The 22,164-nt window shown below is 42.6% G+C and overlaps 1 protein-coding gene across 1 annotated transcript in view; it reads left to right on the top strand.

Annotated features, from left to right (window-relative positions):
- The first annotated feature begins 1,634 nt into the window (after positions 1 to 1,634).
- TAB2 (TGF-beta activated kinase 1/MAP3K7 binding protein 2) overlaps positions 1,635 to 22,164 on the top strand; it is a 127,285-nt gene continuing 106,755 nt past the window's right edge. Inside the window, exons 1-2 of the mRNA XM_019527249.1 lie at positions 1,635 to 1,732; positions 4,273 to 4,351. The gene's annotated coding sequence lies outside the window, so the exon portion shown is untranslated. The remainder of the gene's footprint in view (positions 1,733 to 4,272; positions 4,352 to 22,164) is intronic.

Genomic DNA, 22,164 nt, shown 5'->3' with positions numbered 1-22,164 from the left:
GGACAGGCTATTGCTGTGAGCTGGGGCCATGAGTAGCACCAGGCTTATCCCAGCAGGGGTTGGGCCAGGGCTGTGCTGGAGGCAGGCAGCAGCAGTGCTGGAAGAGGGGGCTACGGAGTGGGCTACAGCTACCCCAAAATACGCCAAACCACCCCTTCCCACTGCTGTTGCCTGCCCTGCGCATAGCCCTGCTCCCCCCCACCCCCCCAAGTGGGAGGAGTCTGGCAACACCCATGCCTGCAGCAGGCAGTCTGCTCTTGCCCTGTGCACAGATCTGGGGGAGCATGTCATCCCCATGTCTTCTGCTGAGGTGCGCACAGTAGCAGGAGCCGCCCCGCTCCCCAGATGAGCTGCTTGTGGCTCTATCCCTCCTCCGCACTGGCAGTGCCTGCCTCAGTCCCATTCTCTCCCTCACCGTAGGGGCCTTGATCTGCCCCCCAGATGCACCTTCCCTCTCTTCCCCCCACCTTTTTTCCCCTCAACAGAGCTACCAGCTGGTCTGTGCTCTTTAAGCTGCTGGGCTTGCATACCAACAATTGGATCAGTATCAGCCAATATGGCTCATTAATAATTGACCATCAGTATCAGCCCAAAAAAACTTTATCGTGCACCCTAGATTGCTTCAAAAACTTGTGATCTTGCTGAATACAAAATTATTCTTTGAAAAAGTTCATAGGGTGTTTGTACACTGTGTTTAAAACAAAAAACAAAACAAAAACAAACAAAAAAAAGCTAACATATACTTGCATAGCTCTTCAGATTTTTTCCATGCCTAAATTGTATTAGTTTTTCACTCATTGTAACTGTACCTGCTGTAGGAAATATTTGCAGGTGTCTCTTCACAAAAATGGAGTTAACTTTGGTACCTGTAGATTGTGGGGCTCTGAACTACTTTTAGCATTATCTTGAAATGTTAATAACATTATAATAAGCGATAACAACAAGCAATGTCAGGTGATTGTTAGAAACTGATTACATTTACTGTAATTGCATTGATAGATAACCTTTAGAATATAAATAAGTTGACCAAAAGATGGTGAATTTAAGGTTTGTGGTGATAAAGCCCAAGTGATTTAGTACTTAGCCCCCAGGTGTAATTCCAGTTTTTCTAAAATGGATTATGTAAATCTGACTGGCCAGCAAAGGTTTAAGCTGTGATGAACTATGCCCTTGTCTTAGGGGCAGGGCTTAAAGTCTGTACTTGCATAGAGGGTTGGAGGATGAGGCCTGGCAAGGAATTGTGGTGAAGCAGTTCCTTTTCCTCTGTAAAAATGTAGGTTTTGTTTTTCATTTCCCAGGCTTAAGGCATGGAGTTCTGTCTGGGTTCTGCTTCTTCGGGGGGTGGGGAGGGGTGAAGTGAGGGCCTGCGTGCAGGGCCAAAAAAAATCCAAATTGTGGGCTGCAGGAGTAGCTGTTGCTTGGCCATGGAATTTTGGGTCTTCCAGCCTCCTTTGCAGTAGGTGGAATACTGGCAGCAGCTGATGAGAGAGAATGTTGAGTACCTGCCTTTCAGATGAGAAATCCTTTCTTGAAGGGAAGGAAAGGATACCCTTTGTTTCTAGATATACAGGGAGAGGAAGCTGGAAGTGGAGACATCAGTTCCCATGCTCTCATGCATAATAGCTTGCTGTCTTTCCTTCCTTCCAGTGATGCAGGCCAGGTTTATGCTTCTGTCAGCACAGCTGTCTTTGGTCTTGAGGATGTGAAGAGGTGTGATCCTTGACTGACCTAGGTGTGTTTGCAGTAGCTGCCAATGCAAATGTAGTTGCCCAGGCAAGACCATGCTTTTAGCGGTATAGTTTGCATTGCTTACAGATTTACTGTATCAGAACAAAGCAAAACTCCTGATACAACAGCATCCACATAGGAAAGCCTTTGCTGGTCTAGTCAAGTATTGTAGGGTTAGACATAGCTGAAGCAAAATGGCTTTGAGGTAAAGGGAAGTAAATATTAGGGCTGTATGAAACTTTGGCAGCCGTTTCATTTCGGAGGTGTTTCAGCACCCAAAACAGCGAATCAGAATTGGAACAGGAGACTTAGGAAAAAGCTCCAAAATTAAATGAAAGCATCCGGAATGTTTCGGAAAATTTTGGAGTTTCGGAACCAGACTTGTAGGGAAACAGAAACTAAGAAGAGGGAGGGAGCTGACGCGGGTGGGGGAGGACTACTCTGGTATTGACGTCTGTAGCTGGCCAGTGGCTGTGATATGTCCTTGAAATCCCCTTCCAATCCCAGTGCTCTGGGGGAGAGAGGGCAGCCTGCTGTCATCCTGTGCACAGATCTGGGGGCCTGCACCCCCTGGGAGGAGACTGGCACAGCCCTCCCTGGGGACACGGGCCCCTGGATCTGTTTGCAGGATGACAGCACGCTGCCACTGCTGGCTGGGGTCAGTGCCAGCACCCGAGTCTGGTGGTGCAGTCTGCCGAGTGCCAGAAAGAACCCAGTGCTGGTGCTGGCCCCAAATGGCAGCAACAGCCTGCTGTCATCCTGTGTGCAGATCTAAAGCCTACACCCCCTGGAAAGAATCCAGCAGTCCTGCAGGCCTCTGGCAGGGTGTGGACCCCCAGATCTGGGCGTTGCGATGACAGCAGGCTGCTGCTGCTGCTGGCTGGGGCCAGTGGCAGCACCAGTCTTCCCAGTGCTTGGAATGGGCTGTGCCAAGAGCTGGTCCCAGCCAGCAGTGGCAGCCTGCTGTCATCCCGCGTACAGATCTGGAGGCCCACACCCCCTGCCCTCTGGGAGCAGTCTGGTACAACCCCGCAGCCCTGTCATGTGCCCCTGGATCTGCATGTGGGATGACAGCATGGTCCTGCTCCTGACAAGTAATACAAGTTTTGCTTTGAACAGTTTGAGGTGCAGTTTCACAAAAATCCCTGCATCTATCTCCTTGAAACTAGGCAGGCTTCATGCTGTTGGAAGGGGCTACCATCCCTGCAATTTTCATTTGAATCAGCCAAAAAATGACAGTGGTATTTTAGTGATTCGCCATTATAGTCTATGGCAGAATCTCTGAAATGGCGTCAAAATTCTGAAACTCTTTTGGCCGAATCCATTTGGGACAGTGGTCTGAAACATCGAATCACTGTCCCTCTGAAATATCCAAATTCGAATAGAGCTGTTTCACACAGCCCTAAAATTAAAGAATGGGAACCGGGAGATCAGAAACCTGATCGCTTGGCAGAACCAGGGAGATGTGGGGCTAGGAGACCTCAGGGGCTGGAGAGCTGGAATCCCAACTCCAGCAGTGGGTGTGAGGGTCTTGTTGTGGCAAGGGTACCCCACCACTGGGATCCCAGAATACATTGAAATTCCCCTCTTCCCCACTTGCTGGAGCAGAGAGGTATAAGGGAGCTAAGGAGCTGAAATCCTGCCTCTTTTTTGGTGGGGGCATTGCTAGGGGTTTTGCATGGGTGGGAAATGGTTAGCAGTGGCCAGCGTGCCGGGGCCCTATAACTGGAGAGTCTGGCAATCAGCCCTTCCTCCTTACCCATGAAGGATGGGGGGAGCCAAAGCACTGTGGGGATTGTGGAGGACCTGTGGGTCTCCTGTCCCTGTGCAGATGTAACAAGAAGTGAAGCTTTCTAAATGGTTCTCATTTGAAGAGGTAATATTTTGGAGCTCTTTAACCATTTTTGGAATGCTTCAAAGGGCATGTATGTCTGTACAGTTGGTTCTTTGAACATTTCAGCGGCATTTGAAATGCTTCAGCTATTATGTCTGCCCATAGCCAAAGTTGCAGCTTTTAAACAGGTGCATAATGTTGCACTAAATGCACACGGGTGTGATGGGCACATCAGGGGTGCATGTGTATGGGTGTGATGGGCAGTTAAGGAATCTTGTTTCTCATGGGTGATATTCAGTCTCGTATTTCTATGGTGAGGAGAAGGAAATAATTTGTTTTGGGCCTGCTGGCTTTGGTTTCATTGGCCTGTTTTATTATACGAAATAAATTAACGTTTTATAAACACTAGTTTCTTTTGAATAATCATAACATAACTGTAGATTATTTAAGTTGTTCCAGGAGGAGGGTGCTTGAAATATCCATTTATTTGTCTCTGTATCAACACAGATTTTGAATCTCTTCCAACTATAAATTAGCATGTTTGTTGAAATCAGGGTGGAGAATATCAGTGGTTTGTCTCTTCCTAAATCTCCACACACAGCGATAGTGCATGCATAGTTGAATGCAGTTTTACTTGGCTGGCCTGGTTGCGTCTTTGTTGGAACTTTTTCAGCATTATTTCTTTTCTTTTTTCTTCCTGTTTTCTGTAGTGCATCCCATCACCACAAGATGATGCAATGCCACACCACCACATTACTTTGAGACCTGTGACCAAGACCACCAGAACTGGTGAGCTCCTCTTCCTGTTTTGATCTACCTCAGTTGCTCTTTAACGAAGTTGGGGAACATTGGGAAAGTTGCCTTCTTGTTGGTTTATATACTTTCTGAATTAACACATTTTTGGAAAAAAAGCATTCTGGTATTTCTCACAATGTTGATGAAAATATTTGTAAATATTGAGCTGCTCTTGATTTCTTCACGTTGTAGCTGCTATTTGTAGTTACTTTTCTGAGGTAGTTTTGCATGGCAGAGGGTCTGAAATTGAAGTTTGAACTTCATGCTTTCTTTGAAACGGAAACCCTGGGTCACAAAAATAGGTTGGGCCTAACACTACATACATTTGAAAAGAGGTGGGGCTTGTAATAAGTGAATCATCTAGAGGCATTCGGCAGACTTGCCAGCAGACAATGTTGTAAATAGGATATAGTTTTCTCAGGTGTTTAAAGCATGTGGCTTCATCTGCTAGACATGAAATATCTGCTGGCCCACGTTGAGTAGGAAGCTTTCCTAAGTGATGGACATCAGCTTCTGTGGAATCTAAGCTTTCAGAGGAAACAAAGTTTCTGTCTATGGGTACAAAGATAACTGATCAAATGTGAAGCAAGGATGTGGTGTTATTTATTTGCACTAATCTAGCTTTGAGTGATTGCAGTAGGGTGGAAGGTGAAATTGACAGGCTATGTCAGTTTCATGCCTCTTATTAGGAGCAGTAGGGAGGCATTCTGAAATTGACCACTTATCAGTTTCACCCCTTCTCTGATTGACAGAGCATGGGCATGTGAACAATTACTACAAGGTAAAAGAGAAGAGGGATTTGCAGCATGTCAGTTGCTCTGCAGTAGCTGATTGTGTCAGGTATCCAGGTCGTAGCCATATTGGTCTAGAGGCAAAAGGAATCAGAACTCATAGTAGAGGTGATATCTTTTATTAGACTAACTAGATTTTTGCAAAAGAAGTAACTGATTGTATGTATTAAAACTTTAATTGAGGGGTAAGCTACTGCAGGCTAGCTTTCTTTTCCAGGGGTAAGACCATGCACATGGGCACTTGGAACAGCTGGCATACCCCACCCTGTTTTATCTTGTAGTAATGCATGTATGTACGGATACCTAAAAACTTAAACAAGACTGGGTCAAGCCCTGAAATTATTCCAGACAAGGAAGACTTAGAAGTAGAGATCTGGTGAAGGAATGCACCTGACAGTAGTCATAAAGCAAAAGAAAGTGAAGCAGTGTGCTACAGTGCAGCAGAGAGTGGAAATAGTGAACCTTTTCTATTTCAATACCTAAAGATGGCAGGGGCATTCAAACATTACCAGTTTCTACTTGGTGTAGAATGTATCATATTGAAAATGAGGCATCATCAAGCAGGGTTCAGTGGCTGTACCTTGGAATCCCAGTAACCTGTTTCTCAGTAACAGGGAAGGGGCTTAGCTTTTTGTAAGACATGAGCCCTAAATGTTGACACCCTGCCTCTTCTGTTTAGGAGTAAAATTCTAGCCCTTGTATTATCAGTGAAGCTAGGTTTTCATTCTTGGTTATTAGCTAGTAGGAGACCAGCACTACCAAGCAAGAAGGGAGATTCTCCTCTCATTCTTTAAAAAGAGACATACCTCTGGAAATACCAGAAGATTTTTGTAGGGTGGGGAGGAAGGTTCAGTTAAGCCAAGAGATGCTAAGCAGGGCTAGGGGAATGCTTTGCAGAATTGCTAAATTTCCTGTATTCCTTTGCAGTATTTCATCAGTTCTGCAACTGATTACATGTATATGAGTGTTAAATGTTACTAGGTGAATTCAGTGAATAATGTAACTAATGTGACATTTAGCCATATTGCAGAATTAAACTTTGAACACTGTATTTTAAAGCGTATCTTGTCAACTTCAGTTCTTAAAACCCTGATCTAATACAGGTATCTGTATATGTAAAAATAGTTTAGAACTTCATTCTCGTTTGAGTGGATATTTTAAAATTAATTAAACCTTATCTGGTTTCCAAAAAATTGACTGAAGCTGTTTCCTGGCAGAGTAACTAGCTGTGTTAGAGCTTTAATCAGTTTAAACTCAGTTTTTCTTGGCTTTTTGGTTTTAAGGAAATTCCCTGTGACCTTGAGCATCTTGAAGTCAAAGTAACACCTAATGGTGTTAGCAGAGTTGATGGAGCTGCAAGCTTCCTTCCTGTTAAAACTGGCCAGCAGACCAGTCCAGACTCTAGCTTGTGTTTCTGCAGCGTAGAGCCAGTGGCAACTCTGTGGAATGTTTTTTCCACTCTCCATCAATGAGTAAGGAAGTACTTGCCAAAACAAATGAGATCTTGAAATCTGCAACTTGACTCTGCAGAATATAGTTCTCACACTGAAATAGGTCTATAGCCAGAAAAGTAGACAGGACTAGGAGTATACTAGTACAAGTCATTGGAAAGGTTTTTCTTAAAATATATTGGGAATCTCAAAGGGCAAAACAGTGTTTCATTCATTGCTGTGCGACTACAATGACATTCCCTGTTTCTGTCATAAGGACAGGTCCTCATTTAACCATGCTAATGAACATGCTAAAATGCACATAATGGCTTCCTAAGCGATATGAAATCAGGACATTACAAAAGCTGGTTCTCATTTTATATCCTACATTTCTAATGTAACTTCTCTATACGTCGATCAGTTAATGTTTATGAATTGTTTTTTGACTAGTGTAATTTAATTAGATTTTAAATTATCTTGGTAGAGGTATAGCCTTGCAGCTTTACTTTTACTTCTGAACTTGCCCAGGGCTCAATATTTATTCATCTTACCTGTACCAACGTAATGAAAAAAGCGTGTTATTGAAAAGAATAATAAACTACTTCACTTTACAGTTCATTTCAGGGGGAAGGGGGAATGAGAGAACTTTGCTCTTACAACAGAAGTATAACATAAAGTTTTATTCATGCTTACATTTTTACCAGTTTTTTTTTTTAATCCACGTTTGTTTTTAAATTAGCCCACCCTTAACAATTTAGTATTTTTGCAGGAAAAGTACTGGAGAAAATTAGTGAAAATTTGCATCCTCCTCAAAGATGAGGTTAAATATAATAGTTACATATCCTGTACCACTTTATCTGTATAAAATAGGTAATCTGTTTTCTAAAAGTTCTTTGAATTTTGTTAACAGAGGATCTTCCAGTTTTGTTACAGATACAGGAAATACAGTATCTGTGAGGGAGTACGGGTGTGTGGCAGTGGTGACTTGGTGTCCCCAGTCGTAGCTTGGTTTAACAAGAGGATATAAGCAAGCATCAGAACAGCAAGCTGTAACCCAGCATGGAAACCTGATAACAAAATTACCCCTGTCAACAGTTCAACTTAAAACCCCAACTCCAAACAGTCTCACAAGGGCCCTTTGGGGTAAGAATCTTCACCTTGTACATAGCCCAAGCTGTCCCAGATGGCACAAGGACTTCCACAGTCACATTGACCTCATTAACTTCTGCAGCCTTTTTAGTGCTTTTCACTTAGTTCCTGCTCTGTGGCTGCAGTTAGCTTCTCCCTTTGCTTGGGTCTCCTCCATGGGGAAGTTGATCCTTCTTCCAGCTGCACTCAGAACAGGCTCCTCCACAGTCTCCCTGAGGCCTCTTTTAGTGGTGCTTGGAGCTTATCAGGGAGCAGGGTCTGCTCCCTGCTCCAACCATGCTGGCTTTAGGCAAAAAGAACCCCATGCTGCGATTCCTCTTTTCTACTTCCCCTCCTGTCCTCAAAGCAGCCAGGGGTTTATAGTTCAACATGGGTCTGGTTTTCCTGGGCTTGGAGTGGTACCATCACTCTGTGCTTGCCCCCTCATAAGTCAGGGGTGGAGGTTATACACAATTTAGTATTTTTGCAGGAAAAGCACTAGAAAAAATAAGAATGAGTGAAAATTTGAATCCTTTTCAAATATGAGGTTGTAATTACAGAACCTTTACCACTATCTGCATAAAATTGATCCTCTGCTCTTCCAAAAGTTCCTTCAATTTTTGTTAATGGAGGATCTTCTGGTATTATTACAGAAACAAGAAATATACTATTATTGCGTATAGAAAATATCCTGACCACCAAAGCTTTTCTTTTTGACTGTGAAAATGCCATTTTTCATCATTTGTTGCCTGTGTCCCTTTCCATGTTGGTAATAGGTTATTTGAGAGAGGCTTTTTCTAAAGATCATATTTACAGGTCAAATGGATTCCATGATTATACTGCTGTAAAATCCATCCTTACTGGAAAACTGCTCCAGAATCTAAAATTACATTTAAAAATACTTTTTTAGGCTTTGTAGCAAAAGAGAACCATCCAAATAAGGAGAGTGTAAAGTGAGGCATAGTTGTCTCCCTGAGTGTACATACAACATGAAATAATTTTTGGAAGCTTGAAGTGTTCCCATATATGAGAGCATGGTATTAGAACTATAGAATCTCAGCAGTTTAAATATGAACATCGTTAACTGTTTCACTACATATCGTTTTAGTTACCTAGTATGATTGTTTCACAAGTTAGCTATGAAACCTTGGATAACAACAGTTTCAGATGTTCTTACAATCAAAGTCCTTTTGATTTCTAAGATAGAAATGTGTATTACAAATACAAAAGGATGCACTAAAAATACAAAGGTGCTGTATACAGAAATGTATATTGAGAAATGTAGCCATAATGCACTGATTATGTTCAATTCAATACTCAACTTGCTCTGGAATGAATTAAAGGCACTTCTTTTGATTACAAAGCTCTAAATAGTCTGGGACATTGCTAACTCTCTGGGTGGTTGAGTAGTGGAGAGATGGTGGAATCTCAGGGCATTTTACATGTGTTGGATCACAGTGCTGGGCACTTATAATTAGAAAGCTGCGCTAATTAAAAGTGCCTGCACATCCCAGCACTAAAAAAATGGCGATGGGGTGCTTTGAACTAAAGTTCATTGAACATGTTTTATTTCAAAGTGCCCCACCATCATTTTTTCAGCATGGAGATGTGTGGTGATGCTGATGCATGTGACACAGGCTGCCAGAGCGCTTCAATTTCTATGCCTCAGTGGACTCAATCAAGTCTGCTCTGGATTTCCAGGGTTGGAGTAGGCTCTGTGCATGTGTGTAGGAGCCGTCAGTCATTGAAGACTTTAAGTGCAGGTTAAAGTGTTTGACTGGGATTTCTTAGGCATTGATGTTCCTGCATTGAACAGGATGTTGGGTCTCTTGAGGTCACTTCCAAACCTACTTTTCTATGATTCTTCTTGAGATTAAGCATATGTCTTCATTGCCAAAAAAAAGTGCATTTACAGATGTAAGTAGCGGGCTCTTGTGATCTAGTTATATAAAAACAAACAAACAAACCAAATTTACTAGAGATGAGATGTAGTGGTCATTTTCCATAATATAATTAATTATGGAGGGCTACTTAATGTATGGTGCTACTCATAATTTAGCTTACCTAGCATCAACTGTACATAGGGTTTTAATAAAAGACACACACACACTCTTTTAATTAAATGCTGAAAAATTACACCATCCAGCACAAGGACAAAATTATTCAAGAGCTAAAAGAAATGTAGACTTGTGCTAAAACGAACTGAAAATTGGTCATTAAGATCACCTGCAGGTAATTGACAAGACTGCTTTGCCATTTTAGTGGATAACTAATGGTCCAGAAAAAACACCTTTTTTTTTTTTAAAGCAGCATGACTAAATTTTTTCCCCCTTCTCAGTTGCTTGACTTTGTCTCCCCCTTTCCTTGACCAGATCCTCATCAGTTCTCCAGTCACTGTAGTCTTCTGGAAGAAATGTATCTTGTAAAATACTGGCAACAACATTGGTGTGTGCTACAGTTCATTCTCTAATTGGAATGTTTAATTTAAGAAGTACAGTATATATATTTTAATAACCAAATAATGAAAATGCAGTACAGGTCTGTCTGAATGTATCATCTGGGCTATTTTAGTGCTGCTGCATTTCTCCAGCCTTACTTTGTAAGGGAAACAAAGGTCAGTTGGTCACACTCACAAATGTGCCTATTTAAAATACAGTTAGGTTTAAAGCCTTCTGCAAATCCTGCTGCTGCCATGGGAGATTTAGAAGTTTTCTTTTTCACTTGGCATGGCAGCAAAAGAGGCTTCCAGGATAGACAAGAGTAGTATTTAGTTGGCATACAAGGCCATATAAAATGGCTATATTTTCAAAGTAAAAATCTTGGGTATCTTGGAAGGGCTGGGGATTTAGGCAAATGTACACTAATTTTGAACAGAGGTAGAGAGAAAAAGGGATGCATTTTTCTTGAACTAAGTAACTCACCTGCACTGGAAATGTGATTGGTTATCCTGTTCAGTCTTAGTTTGTGTGTATTTAGGAGGAAGGGTCACTGATGTAGTGCAGTCGGTAGAACAAGATGATAACCTATGACAAGACTGGTGGAGATGTTTTGGGTTTGTTTTGTTTTTTTGTTTGGCTGTGTTGCAAGGATTGTGAATAAACTGCCTTTGTTTAAAAAAAAAATAATTGGCAGGGTCTGGAGAAAAAGCTGCTCTTATTTTGTTTTATTGTAGGTGTGGAATGAGGTGTCAAAGCATGTAAGATAACAGAACTTTGAACTCATTCTTCGAGGTGCAGAGAGCCATGTGCCTAACGTTGGGTTTCTTCCCTGTCCTGGGTCTCACCAGTTCTTGGCCCCCTTACTTCCTGGGCTTTCACTTCCATTTCTGCAGGATGGAAGGGTTCTACCATAGTAAGCAGATCAGGGTCATTTCCTTCCTCTTTCTTCTTCCTATCTTCCCTATGTAACAGTCTGTCTTCCTATAATGCGCCTTCCACAGTTTGTATAGCCTGTTCACATGCTGTTTCTCAGTTTTCCTGGGTCACAGTCTTTTACACTTTTTGTAATTGGAAGTGTGTGCATGCTTTACTAAAACTTTTCTGGGCTGCTGTTGTGTGGACGGCATATACTTCAGCGCTAGGTCTTTCTTTTATATGTTCCCCTGAAGGCACCAGAAGTCCAAGTTGCTGTTCCTCTTTCTTGCAGCTGCCAGAAATGGTCTTCTGGCAGGCCACTTAACAAGCTTTGGTGAGCTGTCGAGGGCCGTGCACATTAAATCTTTCGGAAGATATAATTTTAACAAATAATAGATAAATCATATACTAAAACTCAAACATCTGTTATCACATTTTTAATTGCATTTCAAAAAATAACTTTTTTTTCCCTGAGTAGTGTATATAGAGGCAATTTGCATTATAGCTCAAAATCCTAGTCTTACATATGGAGGGGGAAAGGCTGATCCCAGAAGTTGGCTGGAGGTAAGGGGAGGAAGGGAGGGCAGGTGGCACATGCAGCAGAGCTCAGCTGTGCAATGCAGTGCAGGTATGGTCCTATCCACTCCCCCCATCCGTTCTGTGGCTGCCCCAGCAGTGTTCTGCATGGTGCCATGCCCTGCCCCCTCCTGCCCAAGGCAGCCCATGCCATGCTCCCACTCGCACCCACTAATGGCCCCAGCCACTGTGCACTGCTTCCCAGAGGGACTGCTTCTGGTACAGCTTCAGCCACTCAGGTACTGTTCAGCTTCCCCTGCCTCCAGTGGCTAGTTTTCCTCCTGTCCCTGCTGCACTGCAGCAGGTAGCATAGGAAAACTGTGGAGATGTGTGCTGGGCACCAGACACCCAGCTAGGCAGGAGGAAGGTCCAGCCCATAGATAACTGCTCATAGCTCCAGGCAGCTGGAGGGGATGGAAGGCGGGCAGGATCTGGAGCCCTGCACACTAGGGCAAGAGCTGCCCAGTTGCAGCTTCTCCCCTCCCTCTCCCCTGCCATCCCTCCCAGACGTAGTTGGGCATATGGTGCCCAGCACACATCCTTGTGACTGCCATCACTTCCCCATGCTACCTGCTGTCTGGAGCAGTGCAGCAGGAGGAGGAGGAGCTTCTGGAGGCAGGGGAGCTCAGCAGTACACGGGTGGCTGCAGCCACACCAGGAGCAGCCCCACCAGAAAGCTGTGTACACCGGCTGGGACCAGGGCCATTGGAGCGCAGGACTCAGCCCCTGCAAAGCACCATGGGGCAGCTGTGGGCCGGATACAACTAGTGGGTGCCTGCCTGCGGGCCAGATCCAATCAGTTGGCAGGCTGGATTCAGCCCATGGGCCGTATTTTGCCCACCTCTGCCCTACTTCCTAACTTCTATGAGTGCAGCAAGAAACACAAGGCCCCTTTGGGTTATGTCTGATACTTAACCTTGCTTTTTTGTCAAGGTTAGTATGAGGAGAAGTCAGGACACTTGTGCTGTTTTAGGGGCAGGCTCTGAGTGTGAGTTTTTTCTCTTTCCTTCTTGCGACTTGGGTCATTACTTACAGAAGGAGTGGAGGGATGGGTAAATATGATCTCTTGCATTTGTTTCAGACAGCTGAAGCAGCCCATAAGCTGGTGTATGACAGGGAGCCCTTGTGTGTCTTCATCAGGAAGACAGTATCATGTGGGTCAGGGAAGAATCATTCTGCATTGCCTGAATCCTTCATATTGAAAAGAGCTGATGAGAGATGCAAAAAAGAAATCATAGAGCCATTGAGCGGAGAGAAGAGGTTTCCTTAGTAGCTGCTGTGGTTTACATGCTGAAGAAAGAGGAAGGAGGTTAAATGACTTCACTAGTGGTTAGCTGACTCCATCCTCACTTGGTCCTGCTGCATTAAATCTGAATCCTATTTTGGTGGGATATAGGGCATTTTGGTTCCTGGAAGTAGAGGTGTTTTTTTTTTCCCCTTTCTTACAATCTTCATTTAAATTTTATCCATCACTACAGTTTGTTTTAACCCATTTTACCTCTTCTCCCTTGATATTCTTTTAGCTGATGTTGCTGTAGCTGCCAAGTGTATTTGTATAAAAACACTTGTGCAGTGAAAGGGGAGGAAATTAGTTTGAGTATGTGAGCCTGCCAAAGCAAGCTGAATTATAGAAACACGGGTTTGCTTTCCAGTGGCCCAGTATTAATTAACTATTGCTGTCTTTAAGAAAAGTGTCAGTTAAAGTCAGTAATATTTTAAATTTCAAGACTTATTTCACTTCTGGATTTCTGGGCATACCTTATTTTATTATTACAGTCTGACATTAATTCAGAAGTAAACTACAGTAAAATCTGCAAGATTGAACAATGCAGATCTTAAGAAACTTCCTCAAAATAACCTTTCTTTTGCCTGTATCCTGTCCCTCTTGATCATCAACTAAATTTTAAGAGGCTGTTGCCTTCTTGTTGTAACCTAAATGCGTTGGTTTTATTGGCATTTTTCCTGTCCTTTGAAGGGAAAATACCATATTATTTGCATACATACACCCCAGAACAAAATAGACATCTTGTTTTTGAAGGGCAGAATGAAGAAAAAGATTTTTCCACAGTTATGGCTGCATAGAGCAGGGGTGGAACCTAACCTTCAGATGACTTGCCCTCCCTTTTCTGTTTAACTAAAGCTGAAACCCGAAATGCTGCTGGAGAGTGGTCTCCATGGGTGGATCTGTAATTTGAAAAATTGGTAAAGAGTTGCCAGGTCTATGAAATAGGAGTCAAAGATGGGGAGCAGCTAGCAGACAGCAATATTGCACTGAGAGGTTAGTTTTATTGGTGGAACATCAAGACAAATAAGAAGGTGAGGCTATCATTAACACCTGTGGAGTGAAGAACAATGAGTCATTAACTCAACTGGCTCCCTAAATAATACCATAGCTGCTCCACTGTGAAGGAAAAATCAAAGTAGCTTGCTGTTATTTTTTGCAGAAAATCAGCTTTCCTGCTTAATATGCACACCCCAATCTTGGGGGCCTGATTTTTGAGGGGAAGGTATGTGTTATAAGCAAGAAAATATGGTGTGCTCCACATAAACAGAAATGTACATAAAGCCAATTTTAGAGGGATTGAGGTCAGTCTTTACATTCACTGTGCTCATGTGCATGGTATTTTCACTGACAATTGAATCCTTGTAAAATGTTGATAAAGAATTTTCCTTAATTTTTCCAAGCTGAAATAGCATATGTAAAAGGTAAACCTTTGATAAAGGTATCTCCTGAAATAGAGCCCTCAGTTATGTCAATTAAAAGTTCTTTTCAATAGAAGGAAATATATTCCTATGGTGTGGAAATGTGCCTTCCTAAAGATCCTGGAGAATGTAATTTTGAGCCCAGATATTCATAATAATAATATACTTTTGGATTAGGACTAAATATTTTGGTTGAACTTCTTGTTTTATGCTTCATATCCCAAACTCATTTCATCCCCATCCTGTGTCGAGGTTGTCCATTTAGTCTTCTTCTGAGGGATGTAATTTAAGAATTTCTTCACCTTTATTATTTTAAGAGGTCAAGAGATTATAACTTTTCTTAATGAGGAGCATGTTTTAAATTATTCTGCTCTTGGCTACAAGGGCTGTGATTTCATGTGACCATAATGTATGACCTATTTGGGAGGATTTGCTGTAGTCCTCACAGCTCTGTTATATTTTGTAAATACTTCAGTAGTAATAAAATTGGGTTTTGAATTCATTTATTCCTCATCAGGACTAAAACTGCCATAAAAACAATCTCCAATGGGAGGGAGTGGGGATATTTGATGCCCCTCTTGGTAAGGCGGACCCTGGACAGGAGCTGAAGCAGAAGCATTGGAGGCATATCAGGCTTTCTACGCTAGAGAATTTGGAACTACTTCTCAACAGGGTTACTGTTTAACAGTACCTAGTACAGCAGTACTTCGATAAAGATGGAGCCTCTAGATTTGCCAGGTACAACAATACTGCAGAAGTATTCTTCGTGTATTGCTTTCTTGTGGTTACTCTGTGTAGAAGTTCAAACCTTTCACATGACCTCAGTGCATTGAAGGAACTCAGAATCACATTTATCTTTTTGATATGATACTCAGATTTTGCCTACCTCCCTCCTCTGATTCTTTAAACTCTAGTCTTCTTTGTCGGTTTCACTTCCCTTGCATGATTCTGTGCTCTTTACCCTTGAGTGCTTCATCACCTATTCCCTGTTTGTCTCGTCCAGGAGACAATGGGATCTGTTTTCTCCCATTATCCTAGATGAATTATTAGTATTCCAATAGCACAGTAATCCTGTATAATTATAGTATACTGTTTATAATAGTCTAAGTCAAGTGTGTTCAGTTAGTTCACCTTGCGGACAGCACATATTGCCTGGGAACACAAGGCCACAATGATGTTTGCCTGTGCTCTTTCAGGCTGAGAAGTCACCCACCCTTCAGGGTCATGTGTAGGTAGTTTTAACATTAATATTTTCATGATGGGATTCATTTTATTTAAAAATAATGTACACAAAGTTTCTGAATGCAATAGAAATAAAATAGAAGCAGTAAAAAATTGTGTCCAATTTCAGCCTACTTCCAGGTACCACTATGCTCAAAGGGTGCTGTTAGGCTTTTGACTTGCTTTGAGTGCTCTTCTTACTGGCGTCTTGACTTTTCTGTTCCTTTACCATTTGTTGTTGACTGTGACACACCCTGGTTCACCCACCAGTATCCAGCCTCCACTGTTTGCATTTACACCTTGAGGAGACCAGCTAATATATGACTCAGTACCTCCCCTGATCTTCCTTTGCTGGTCTTCATTTATACGGTAGCTTCTAGTGTTTTAAGCTAATGTGAACAAAAAGGCATTCAACTGTTGCATTTCACTTTGAATAGAAGGTGTTTATCATACCCACCAGCTTCAGTGAAATGTATGACTAGCCAGCACATTTGTTGGGAAATGCTCAATCTCATATTTGGTGATTCCCAATCAGGTTGCCATGGCGCCCTTGGATGTTACCGTGCACTATTACCACTGTTACATTTGCAGATATCCCAAGATGAACCCAGATATTGATGGTCTTTCTGAGTTCTGTGCAACAAAAGAATTGCTATTATTTTTCTGTAGTCAGAAAAGAGGGCCCATGCTAAGAACTGGCATTTTCTAAAGGGTACCTAGAGTCTAACAAGGGGTGCCTTGAATCAAAAAGCTTAGCTAACCACTGCTGTAGTTTAACAGTAAATATTTTGAGTCTACTTTTTATCCTAAAACCGCTTGCAAGGTTTTTTTGGGTGTGGGGGGAGGTTGGGAGTGGGGAGGAGGTGTATTTTTTTTGTGGGGGGGCAAAAGGGAGAGCAGGAAGGGGTTGTTTTGGTGACTCCCCTGGTCAGCATTGAGCTAGATTAAAATAAGTAAAGAGGGAGATCAAGGCTCTGATTTTCTTCTCAGAATGTCTCAGAGGAGACATTCTCTGCTGACTTCCTCACGAGGCTCAGACAGAAGCAGTCATACTTACAGCAGGCCATCACCAGGGCTCCCGTAGCTTGTTAAGGAAGTAGGCATTGGAGCAGCCAGAACTGTCTCCTTTTTATGATAGAAGTGGCAAGCAGAAGAGCAGTTGTAGCAGAAAAGGGGCAAGCCCCTTGGAGCACTTCTGGTATAAGGCAGAGTTGTTACTGGGACTGCAGATGCAGGAACAGGAAGCAAAAGTGTCCCCACTTCTGGTCTGGTGTCGGGTCTGATTCAAACACCTCACTTGTCAAAAAAATCACACGACTGAGTTAAAGGAACACACTTTAAATTCATAACACAGAATCTGTGCATGCTGGTTAAGCGTATAATTTGCCTCACTGCATAATACCAAGCAGGTTTCAGTTTTTTCCTGTTGCTTACGTTGCAATAACCATTGGCTATTCACTTAAGTGCATAGCATCTTTTAGCCTGGCTGTCTACTTTGTAATGTAATTGTGTGTTGGTTAACTGAATACTGATTGGCACCAGAAATGCTAAAGGGGAAACAGCTGTCAAAAGGCCTTAAAAGCCTTGAAACTGACAGAAGCGAGTCAGTTTTATGGCTGCTCTTAGGAGCTTTGAAATAACAGAAGCTAGTCAGTTTCAAGGCTGCTACTGGTCTTGAAAATGAAGGAGATTTAATTTTGAAATGGCTGAGCTCCCATCATTTTAAGGACTTCTTATAGCAGACTTGAAACTGACTATTAGCAGGCTTGGAAATGATGAGCTGGTCATTTTGGGACACTGCTATGTACACAAGGAGTATTGCTTACAGCACTGAAGTGCCCTAGTATTAGCAGCCCGAAAACAGCAGCCTTGAAAATGATAGGAGCTGGTCTAATAATCTGTTTCTGGGTTGCTATTAGAAGCCTTGAAAATGACAGGAAGCTAGTCATGTGGCTGTTCACACTGCAGAGCTGGAAGCTCTGTACTTAGCTAGGGCTGCTTATGTAAAGTTTGTATAGGTCTAAGTAAGCGCAGAGCTGGTGGAGTTTTCAGTTGCAAGGCTTTGGACTAGAAAGACATGTTCCCACATGCAGAGATGTATGGCTGCTGCAGCAAAAATACCAGCACAAATTTGTGCCACTGCTTTTTGCTGCTGTGCACACCCTTGTGTGTGGGGTTGGTGCAAGGTAAATTGTCCTGGGTGGCCTAGGTGAGAGGCCAGCACCTCAGCAGCCTTACCTGGGGTCCTGGGAGCTTCCTGGGGCAGCAGCAGCAATCTGGGTGATCAGAACCTGGCCAGCAGCCAGTGGGGCTCTGCCTGACGAGACTTCTTTTCTAGCAGTATGCACGCTCTGCTTTTTTCAGCAGTGTGTTTTTTCTGACACCAGGATCTCTCCTAGTGTCAACACCCCACCCCCCGCACTGCTAATTAGCAGCGTGGCAAACAAGTGCATATATATGCGCTGTGTGCAGTTTGTGGTGCCGCAGTCTGTTTTGAGGCACTGCAGACTGCTCGTGCACGTTCATGGGGACACGCTCAAACAGAACACACTGTAGAATTCAAATTTTCTTTTTTATAGTTACCCTTGAGGTGCATTGAAATAGATAAGAACATGGGGGGGGCAAACAATGCAGAGTAAAAGCAGAATAACCACTTGTATACATTAGTGTTACGTGTGTCTCCATTTTTCTTTTTTAAAAGATATGAAAAACACAATAGGACATCAGCCAAGGAGAGAGATTGAAAAGTGTTGCTTACTCTAGCATGGGTTTCTTTCATGGGCTTCAAGATAGTTAAGAAAAAAAAGAGTAAAGCCCTACCTCCTGACTGACTGATTAGCTGGATAGCTTTAATTGATAATATAGAGGGGAAAATGCTCTTGGTACGCTGCTCCTTTGCTTCTCCTTTTCCTTTTACAGTACCTTTTTCAGAAGAAGAAAAGGGCCCCTTAATATCACGCCTGTCTTTTTTTTTTTTTAATTGAATCAGACTGTAGTTTGTTAGCTTTAACTGAAGCTGTCAGTACTGAGAGGTATGTGTTCTTGTACTGTATATTGTGCTAAATGGGAATTCTGAAAGATTTTCATAGTTGAGTGAATGACAAAATGTGGGTCTGAGTAAATGTGTCATTACTGCAGTTGGATCAAATGCTTTAGTCTCTGTTTCATAACATCAGGTTTTTTTGTAAGATGAGGTGGTTGGCTTCATGCCCATCTCTCTGCCTGGAGGTCCAGGGTATTAATTTTAGTCTGATCTCTACCTCTTGGCCTGTTTGGCACAGGAGGCTCTACTGGCCGCTATGCCATGCTACTGCTGACAGCTCTCAGGGTTACAGCTGGAGGAGAAGATATAATCAAGTACTTTTGTAGTTTTACAAAAGACCTGATGCCTTCTGCAAGATAATGCAAAGAATGAAATAGGCTGGCCATATTGTGAGAACTGATGAGAGAAGGTATGCAAGAGATTTTGAAAACTGAGGAAAGGGTATTGGACCTTGAGGTAGACCATGGCAATGATTGGGAGATAACATAAAGTGATGTTGAAGGGATAGGCAAAGTTGTGACAGGGTGGAAGGAGATTGCACAAAATAAGAAGAGATGGGATGCTTTAGTTAAGGTTGTGTAGGACACTGAGGCTTGTGAGGTGGGAGAAAGAGAGACTGCAGTTAGGTGCCAAACAAGCTTCTGCTGTTGGTGTATGTTACTAAATGACCAAGTATTCACTTGGCCTACTTGGCTCAAGGTCCAAACAGCAGGTTTGTTTCAGGTTGAGATGGTAGTGTGTTGGCAGAACTATTTAAGAACGTTCACAGTGCCTACTTACAATGTACCTGGTCTAAATTTAAAGTAAATCTTGTATTATCTTTTATCCTTACACTAGCTTGGAAGATGATATCTGGTATTAAGATTAACAAGCTAGTGGAAGGATGCTTGAATATAGAGAAAGGTTATCTATATTCTCTTTAGCGGCTAGGTTTATGGTAGCACAGTCATTGTTTCAGAGCTGTGGTCTAGGTTGTAAATTTCTGGAGTGACTAATGGCTTCAGATCAAATAGAAAACTTAATTTTTATTTTAGCTTCTCATGACTTACATACTTTAGGGTAGTATTAAAAGCTGTACCCACCTGATATGAGTTAGAGTAGTTGAAGTGTACCTAAAATCAGTGAGATGTCCTAAGATAGTCCTTGAATTAGTTTGTTATGCATGTGCGCTGTTGAAATGGCTAAATTTAATGGGCTAATTGTTTAGAAGAAACCAGTTAGTTGTTTGAAACAAGATAATTTTCTCTGCTGCTGCTTTTGGGAGTACTATCAACAAGATTGCTTAAATATTTGTTCTGATGGAATTGAAACAGCCCAGTTGCCACCTTTTGTTTGTACTTAGCAAAATGCTGTTTACACTGCAGCTGTCTTAAAGGAGAGCTGCATCCTCTTGCTTTTAGGTGCAATTTGAATTCACTTTATATGTAATGAGAAATTGTTTGTAACACTATTAAATTAATTTTATGAATGGTCAACTGCCTGTGGCTGCCACCCTGCTAGAGAGAGACGTGTGTCAAAGTAATAATAGAGGAATTCTTAGAAATGCTAAAACAAATGTTGCTAAGAAAAGGCTAGAACTATCCAAGTGGTAAAACACTGAAAGCCTTTAGACTGGAGCCCCTGCCATTTCAGGTTCAATAGTGAGAATTTAACTTTCCCTGGAATTACAGTTTCAATATTGTGAGATTTGGACTCCCTGTGGTCACGTTGACCAGTTAAGTGTTTGGTTTTTTTTACCATGATTTAAATAAATAGCATGTTGAAACTTGGGCTTTATAAAGTACTTTCACTGGAAAGTTGGAAAACACGCTTGGAGGAGCTTGCAGGAAGAGAGAGAGAGAGAGAGAGTTAGTGTTTTTGAACTTTACTGTGAAATGTATTGGCAGGTTGAGAGTACATAAGGTTATTGTTTTGGAGCAGCTGTATACTTTCTGAATACTTCATATGAAGTGTATTGTTGGGATGTTTACTGTTTGAATATATTAGTTTCTTATATTTTGTTCCTACTGTCCCAATAATCAGTGTTCTTCATTTGATTATGAAGAAGCTGGTCTCAAACTCCTGAAAGGAAAGAAGTGCATGTACTTGCATACATGAAGCAAGTTCTCTGTTTACGTGAGGTGTCACAGCCCAGTGGTGGCTTGCCTTTTGGGCAGAGGTGCTACTCATTAACTGGCCACCCTTCCCCTCCTTCAGTGCGTCTCAGATCCCACGTTCCAGAGGACATACCTGATGATTTGTGCCCTGTGGTGACTGAAGGGGGGCTTGAACCTCCAGCCTGAAAGAACTGGAGTGCAGTGGAGCAGTTGCTGGAAAAGGTGTTGCTGCCAAAAGCAAGATTTAACCCTTTCCTAGCCCCTCAACCACTGCAGTTGTATGGTGAGTGAGGATACAAAGCCCTGAAGGGCTAAACTGGCTCTTGGCAGTGTCACTTGATGCCATCTCTCCCAGCAGGTCCTGCCTCCTCCCTTCTTCCTGCCCTCCCATGTGGCTCAAGACTCCTTTTACAGAACATCTGGAGGTTCACATGATGTGCACAGCAGCTGGCCTTTCCACTTTTGGCACAAGTGTTGTAGGTTGACCATCCCTGTTGTAGCCCCTGACCGATTTCAAGTGTGACAGTTGTAGAATAGGGAGAAGACCAAAACCCAACTCCGGAAGGAGTACAGTTGAACCAAAAAAGATAGAAGGGCAACCTGCCCTGTGATTGGGACACAGAATTGATGTAGTAGTTTCTTTAGTTTGTTTAATTTATGAGGTGTGTAGTTGTATGCTACTACTGTGTCTGCTTTTGGGTCATCCTCAGGTAGAGTGATCCTGCAGCATTAGCTGATATCTGACACATGCATGGTTTGCTTTGGCTGTATCTGCCTCTAGAGCAGTGATTTGCAGCCGTTTTAGACCTGAAGAATCCCTCAGAAAATGCCAGCTCTTAACTTTCACTGGTTTTTGGCTGTGGCATAAATAATAGAGCCTTTTTTTCCTGTTGCAAATACTGTATTTGCTTAAATAGAAAACAGCCCTGATTATGACATGAAACCCGCCCCCGGTAATTATATTTTGTAAATGGCAAAATTTTCCCTCTAGCCTGTTCCCCTGGCAGCCCCTTGAAATTAAAAATGGCTATAGGAGTTTGCATATAGTATCCATATACTTAGTTCATTGAGAACACAGTTCTGAGCAGTACTTTGGCATCTACTTATTTGTAGTACGGTCAGACTATTCGTGGTATTAGTCCAAAGCCAAAGGCTTGCAGTTTACCACAAAGTTCCTTGGGCTGGGCCTTGGCAGAGTCAGCAGCATTTGAAGCCTTGGTGACCCCATCTCAGCACTACTCAGTACGTGCATGTGTGTTCTTCAGATGTCTCCTCTCCTATTCCCCTCCCCCAGAGTATCCATATACTTGCTAGCCCCCCGCTCCTGATTGAAACTGGGTATTTGTGTCACAAGTCCTGGGGTGGTTCAAAAATTTATGCACAAATGAGGCCCAAGGCAACCCAGTCTGGCTTCACCTCCTGGGGGGCAGGGCCACACTAATCGTATGTGCCAGGCTGAGGGGGGG

This window comes from Gavialis gangeticus, unplaced genomic scaffold (genome assembly GCF_001723915.1).
Source record: "Gavialis gangeticus isolate Ggan-Ray unplaced genomic scaffold, GavGan_comp1, whole genome shotgun sequence".
NCBI lineage: Eukaryota > Metazoa > Chordata > Crocodylia > Gavialidae > Gavialis > Gavialis gangeticus.
This window is presented reverse-complemented; position numbering and strand designations above follow the sequence as displayed.